At 42.5% G+C, this 7,050-nt stretch overlaps 1 pseudogene; it reads right to left on the bottom strand.

The window, feature by feature from the left end:
- Positions 1-1,687: 1,687 nt before the first annotated feature.
- The window catches only part of LOC121928831, a 37,899-nt pseudogene continuing 32,536 nt past the window's right edge, over positions 1,688-7,050 (bottom strand).

The following is a 7,050-nucleotide window of genomic DNA, read 5'->3' as shown; positions in this document are numbered from 1 at the left end:
GTTGCCTGCACAACCATAGTTGTGCCTCTGCTCTATATTTATTTAGTTGTCTTGCTCCTTGACTTCCATTTGTTGTAGCACCAGGGCTCACCCTCTATGCTACCCTGAATTCACATTCTGGCTAGAGGTATGCAGGTCAACTAGATTAAATGCTGTTCATTCCATCTTCATTCCATCTATGCACAGCCATAGGAGAAAAAGAGCCATAATGAGAATGGGAGGGGGAGATGCAGAAGATGAAAGTGTTTATAGATCAACTGTTAATTAAGCAGCAGCACTGAAAACCTTGATCAGTTCCATTCATTGCCACAAGTAAACTAAAGACAGGATGTTATTCTTGGCTGCTTGACAACGAAGTGAGAAGAAATAATCTCCTCATTTCATCTTGCTTTGGGAACAGTTCCTTCAGCTAACATTTCTGTTGTATTTCCCAGCAGGAATATGTATTCTCTCTGGTCATTCACACTTACTCTTTTGAACATCTCTGTGCCGATTCAGAATCGGTTTGGTGTTCCCAGTACATTTACCATTATCAAATCTCTCCATGCCATTTTAATCCTGTTGCCATTCACAATTGCCACTGTATCAATTTAAAATGGAGGTGTCTGCACTTCCAGGAATGATGAAGCATGATCCGAATTGTTTCAGTAGCGTGGTCACACTACCGAAGATGCAGATCATTGTGGCTCTTCAAAAAAGAACCACTAAGGGATCCGGTGCCAAATGCACTGGTTTAAGTGGGCTTTTCAGCCACTGCCACCCCTGCAAATTACACCGAGTGCAGTTGGGACAAGTGTGAACTTCTACACTGGTTTATTTCCATAGTGTGAATGCGGCCTTGTGTGTCTGAATGACAAGTTGTAAGCAATTGGGGTTGGTACTTAATGCATAAAAGGTAGTGATATCCCTAGCAGCCATTGTCTCTAGGTTTCAGGTTTTGGCCCAGAAACCTCAGGGACTGGGATGCCTATTAGGCATCAACCACTGTCCCTCTGAGAACACAATTCCAATAATAAGCACCTAGTCTCAGTAAAGAGAAAATATTTCTCTGGTTGAAAATTAAATTTAGTAAGCTATTCATAGAACAGAGGGGAAAGAAAATCTTTTCCCAGTTCTGTTTTGAAAACGTTTGCAAACACTACATTTGTAAACACATGAGAGTGGTAGTCCAACCCAAGAAAGTTTTCCAGGTTCTTCTTTGAAAAGAATACAGTGCGCACTGGGTTTTGGTTTCAAGAACCCCCATGGATATCAAAATCTGTAGATGCCCAAGTCCCAATAGTATAGTATAATGGTGTCGCTTATATAAAATAGCAAAATTATTGGAATTTTTATATTTTTAGTATCTTCAAGCCACGAATGGTTGAATCTATGGATACAGAGGGCTGACTGTATAGTCACTGCTTTAAAGCATGCTTCTACAGCAATGGAAGCAAGGAGTGGGTGAACAAAGAACAAAAAGAAAGAAACAGGCAGACAGACAGATAGACAGACAGGTGATGCTCAAGATGCTGCTCTTGCCCTGAGATTCCTCCTCTTCCCACAAGGACCAGAGGAGAAAGTCCAGACCTTGAAACCTAAGCTAGGTCCTTCACAAACAGAAAGTACAGACTCTGAACCAAAGATGCTGATTCAAAGATATCGTACTCACACATTTATTAATACTCCTTTTCCAGATAGGCCTGGAGGGAAAATCTAAAAAAGGATGTGGTTTGGGTGAGAGCAGGGAACCGTCCAAGGAGAAGAACAAGGAAGGCTGAGATCCAAAATAGTAAGCATGTTGGGTTGCAGATGAGATGGATCATCCTTGAATCAGCTGGAGCTCACATCTGTCATTGTGCATCTTATTTGATCCTCGCTTTTTCCACACAAAGGTCTGGTTTAGGCAAGCTGGTCTGTCGGAGTATGTGTGTGACATGTGGAGGATTCAGTTAAGGGCATGGATGGACCTATAGGTTATGAGAACAACAAAGGAGATTAAATGGTTGAGACAGGAGGACATCTAAGAAAGAAGCAAGTGTAGACACAGTGGAAATATTAAATTAGAAGGAGGATTATTATTAGACAGTGGATCCTAGGCACCCACACCCTGTTCTGAGCTGGAACTGGCTGCAGTTCCCGATTTCCCAAAGACTTCCTTTGGTACTGAAAACTTAGGCATATCATTGCTGTAAGATCATATTTATTTGTAGTAAATGATGCAGCAGGTGGTCTCTAGCAGAAGAAGACATCCCACTGTTTCGGTAATGGGGTCCACCATTCTTTCAGAACCAGAGCCATATCTGGGGGCCTAACCAACTAGCAATTCTACTCAGGATATCCTGTGGCAAAGATCCAAGATCCTTGTTGCTTTGACTTTGGGGTGCACACCTACCTCTGCAAAGCAAGCCTCTTGGAAGATGGATGCTTGAGAGTGCTGTAGTGTTGAAAGACCAAAGGAAATTGAAGTGCTCAGGTGTAACCCATCTCTCAGCTCAATAGCTCTGAGAATGGTACAAGCAGTTGTCTAAAAGGACCAGTCTGGTCTCAGCAGCATCTCTTTTCTCACCCTCAGATTGCAAAACTATTGAGCAGAGACTCTTAAATACAAATTAATTCTCTCTGTGCCCATAATGCTAAGAAAGACCCTAAAAACCCTCTCCCCTATGGCAGAGGTCATGGTGATTACAGGGGGTTAACCTCTTGGCTGGGGCTCATCCAGGGATGGAGCTATGGGAGGGGGTGAAATGAGACCACCACCACCACCACCCCCGCAAACAATAATTTTGTCCCACCCTTTAAAAAAATTCTTTCAGTCCTTAAATTTCTAGCATAGCATTGCAGTAAGTTTATACTTCAGTTCAGCCTTTAGAAATAAAGTTTAGGCAGCCACAGATTAGTGATCAAGTGAATTTAATACAGAAAATATAAGAGTTCAAGATCAAAAATCCACCAAACAATGGTACCTTTATCGGGCCACCAAAATGCACAATTACGTTTCACAAGCTTTTGAAGCTCCACTGGCTTCTTCCTCAGGCAAGGTGTTAAAAACCATACAGGAGGAAAAAAATGGAAGATGTTAGCCATGGGCCTGCATGTTCTGTTTTTTGTTCTCAGTCCAGATGGAATGGAGGGTTATTATTTACAGGCTGGAACCTCTTCCTTCTGGCCCTGTGGCCACTGGGAGATTCTCTGAGTCCAGGAAATTTATCATCCATTTGCAAAACAAAAACAATCCATCATGGCTCCATGTTCAAAATGTAGATGATTTTCAGTGTCTCACTCTCTGCAGTGATAAAAATCTGGGGACTGAAGGAAAATTTCATGGGAGGGGGGAAAGAATTCTTATTTGGAGTGGTAGTGTTCTTATTTTGCCCCACCTCTGAGCTACACCCCTGTGTCAAGCATTTGTGGGTCCCTTTGTCTTGCTTCTGCTGAGTAGGATGGGGACTCCTTGAGGGCATCTACATGAGCTGCCACCACCACTGATTTTAATCACTGCAGAGAGTGAGACACTGAAAATCATCTACATTTTGAACATTTTTTAAAAAATTAAAGTCCAAAACATCTAGAAGACCATAAATTGGGAACTAGTGTTCTAGATTAATCAGGTTTCTGTCTCCGAGGCTCAAATGGTGGACAGCCATGTCTTGTTGGGAGGAAACTGGATAGGACATCCTTCCTTCCAAACTGTTAGTGATTCGCAAACTGCATGGCAGAACAAGTGGGGACACTCAATAAAAGGAACTGAATTCTGTCCTTTCTTGCACACTAACCTTCCCTAGTCATGCAGCCAAAGGGTGGGGTTGAAGCAGCTGCTAAGGAGAGGTTCGGTGAAGTCCTCTCTTCTCCATGTCTCAGCCGTGGAACTAGACACCAGACCCTGGAGAAGCAGAAAGACACAGGGAATCAAAAGGGGTTTCCTGGGGGGGGGGGGGGAGAATCTCAGAATGTGCCCTGTTGACCTTTCTGAGAACATGGACACAAATGAGGCCTCTATTCCATTCAATTTTCATTAGGAAAACAGGAATGTATAAGAAGAAATGAGTGAGCCACTGAGATGTAGGGGCTCAAGTGCTGGACTAGGATTTTGGGTTCGAATCCCCATTCATCCATAGAAATCCACCAGTTGACTTTGTCCAGCTCACACTCACTCAAGCTTGATTGTTGTTGGCCTTCAAGTCGTTTCTGACCCTAAGGCAAACCTATCAAAGGGTCTTCTTGGCAAGATTCGTTGCCATTGCCTTCTTCTGAGGCTGAGAGAGAGAGACTTGCTCAAAGTCACCCAGTGAGCTTCCAAGACTGAATGAGGATTTGAACCCTGGTTGCTGTTGTAGTCCAGTGCTCAAGCCACTACACTATGTTGGATGTCCTTTCAAGCTTAGAGGCATGTCACAGCAAACCTCTAAATAATTCCTGTCAATTGCCATTAGTCAGAATCAGAATCAATCTGAAGCCACATAACAAAGTAATGGGTATCACTGGTTACCTTACCTTTCTCCCAAAGCCCAGTCCAGCATTTAATCAACAACACCCTAAATATGAGTTTAAGCAATGAATAAGCACATGGCATAAGACTTTAGTCAATCAAAATGAAAGGAATAACAAAATAAAAATATTCTCAGTGAGCAATTTCTCTGTCCCTAGAAGACTTCCATCTTCTGCAGACACAAACTTTAGATTACCATAATAATAATTGAAATAAATAGAAATTTTATTTTTAAAGCACTCATGCCATTATGTACCGAATCACAGCTTCTTGCTGTTGTTGTTGTTATGTGCTATCAAGTCAAGTCTGATCTATGGTGAGTACATTTTAGAATATTCTTGGCAACGTTTCTTCAGAGGGGTTTTTTGCCATTGCCAGAGAGAGTGTGGCTGAGAGAGTGTGACTTACCCATGGTCACCCAGTGGGTTGCCATGACTGAGCTGGCATTCAAACCCTGGTCTCCTGATATCCTAATCCAACACTCATATTCTTACACTATGCTTGCTCCTTCTTGTTGGGGATTAGTAACTGGATTCAGGTCGGAGACAGCAGAGCTGCTAATTGGCGGTATGTTTGACCTTGCATTGTAGGAAACAAAATGGAGCACCTTTTGATACATGTGAGCCATGTAGGACAGGGACATAATGACAATAAGCCAGGAAGCATGAGGCTTCCTTCAGTTCATAGGCTCATTGTCACGATAAAACTCTCACTTTACAAAGAAATTCACATAGCATGGAAAGATGAACTCTTCCAGATCATCCTCTTTAGCTCCATTCAGTACTTGGGTTTCACTGATTTTTAAAAGACCACATTAATAATAATAATAATAATAATAATAATAATAATAATAATAATATCTTTATTTCTATACCGCTTTTCATAGAATCATAGAATCATAGAATCATAGAATCATAGAATCATAGAATCGTAGAGTTGGAAGAGACCATTAGGGCCATCCAGTCCAACCCCCTGCCATGCAGGAAATCCAAATCAAAGCATCCCCGACAGATGGCCATCCAGCCTCTACTTGAAGACCTCCAAGGAGGGAGACTCCACTACACTCCGAGGGAGTGCACTCCACTGTCGAACAGCCCTTACTGTCAGGAAGTTCCTCCTAATGTTGAGGTGGAATCTCTTTTCCTGTAGCTTGCATCCATTGTTCCGGGTCCTGTTCTCTGGAGCAGCAGAAAACAAGCTTGCTCCCTCTTCAATATGACATTCTTTCAAATATTTAAACAGGGCTATCATATCACCTCTTAACCTTCTTTTCTCCAGGCTAAACATCCCCAGCTCCCTAAGTCGCTCTTCATAGGGCATGGTTTCCAGACCCTTCACCATTTTTGTCGCCCTCCTTTGGACACGCTCCAGTTTCTCAATGTCCTTTCTGAATTGTGGTGCCCAGAACTGGACACAATATTCCAGGTGGGGCCTGACCAAAGCAGAATATAGTGGCACTATTACTTCTCTCGATCTAGACACTATACGTCTATTGATGCAGCCTAAAATAGCATTGGCCTTTTTAGCTGCCGCATCACACTGTTCACTCATGTTCAACTTGTGGTCTACTTGGACTCCTAGATCCCTTTCACATGTAGTTTCATTCAGCCAGGTGTCACCCATCCTATATCTGTGCATTTTATTTTTCCGCCCAAAGTGCAATACCTTACATTTCTCCGTGTTGAATTTCATTTTGTTAGCTTTGGCCCAGCTTTCTAGTCTATTCAGGTCATTTCGGATCTTGATCCTGTCCTCTGGGGTATTAGCTATTCCTCCTAATTTGGTGTCATCTGCAAATTTGATAAGTATGCTCCCAAATCTGTAATCCAGGTCATTGATAAAGATGTTGAATAGCACTGGGCCCAGGACAGAGCCCTATGGGACCCCACTGGTCACTTCCCTCCAGGATGAAAAGGTGCCATTGTTGAGCACCCTTTGGGTTCGGCCGGTCAACCAGTTACAAATCCATGTAATAGTTGCCTTGTCTAGTCCACATTTTACAAGCTTGTTTGCAAGAATGTCATGGGGAAACCTTGTCAAAGGCCTTACTGAAATCAAGATATACTATATCCACAGCATTCCCTTCATCTACCAAGCTGGTAATTTTATCAAAGAAAGAGATTAGGTTTATCTGGCATGACTTGTTTCTCTGAAACCCATGTTGAGTTTTTGTGATTATGGCATTGCCTTCTAGATGTTCACAGACTCTCTGTTTAATGATCTGCTCCAGAATCTTTCCTAGTACTGATGTCAGACTAACTGGACGATAATTGTTGGGATCCTCTTTTTTCCCCTTTTTGAAGATGGGGACAACGTTTGCCCTCCGCCAGTCTGCTGGGATCTCTCCTGTTTTCCAGGAGAGACTTAAATTCATTTAGATTAACCAGGTGTTCCTCTACTATCTCTTTACTTATTCTGTGCTGAAATTCCTCTATTCCGTCCTCTGCTCCATTATCCTCAGGTTAAGCACCCTTTTCCTTTTCTGAGAAGACTGAGGCAAAGAAGGTGTTGAGTAATTCTGCCTTTTCTCTGTCCCCTGTTAACATTTTGCCATCCTCTCGACATTTCCAGAGAGATGAAAG

The sequence above is a fragment of the Sceloporus undulatus genome, chromosome 4 (assembly GCF_019175285.1).
Source record: "Sceloporus undulatus isolate JIND9_A2432 ecotype Alabama chromosome 4, SceUnd_v1.1, whole genome shotgun sequence".
Lineage (NCBI taxonomy): Eukaryota > Metazoa > Chordata > Lepidosauria > Squamata > Phrynosomatidae > Sceloporus > Sceloporus undulatus.
Note: the sequence above shows the minus strand (reverse complement) of the source record. Positions and strands in the feature narration are given on the sequence as shown.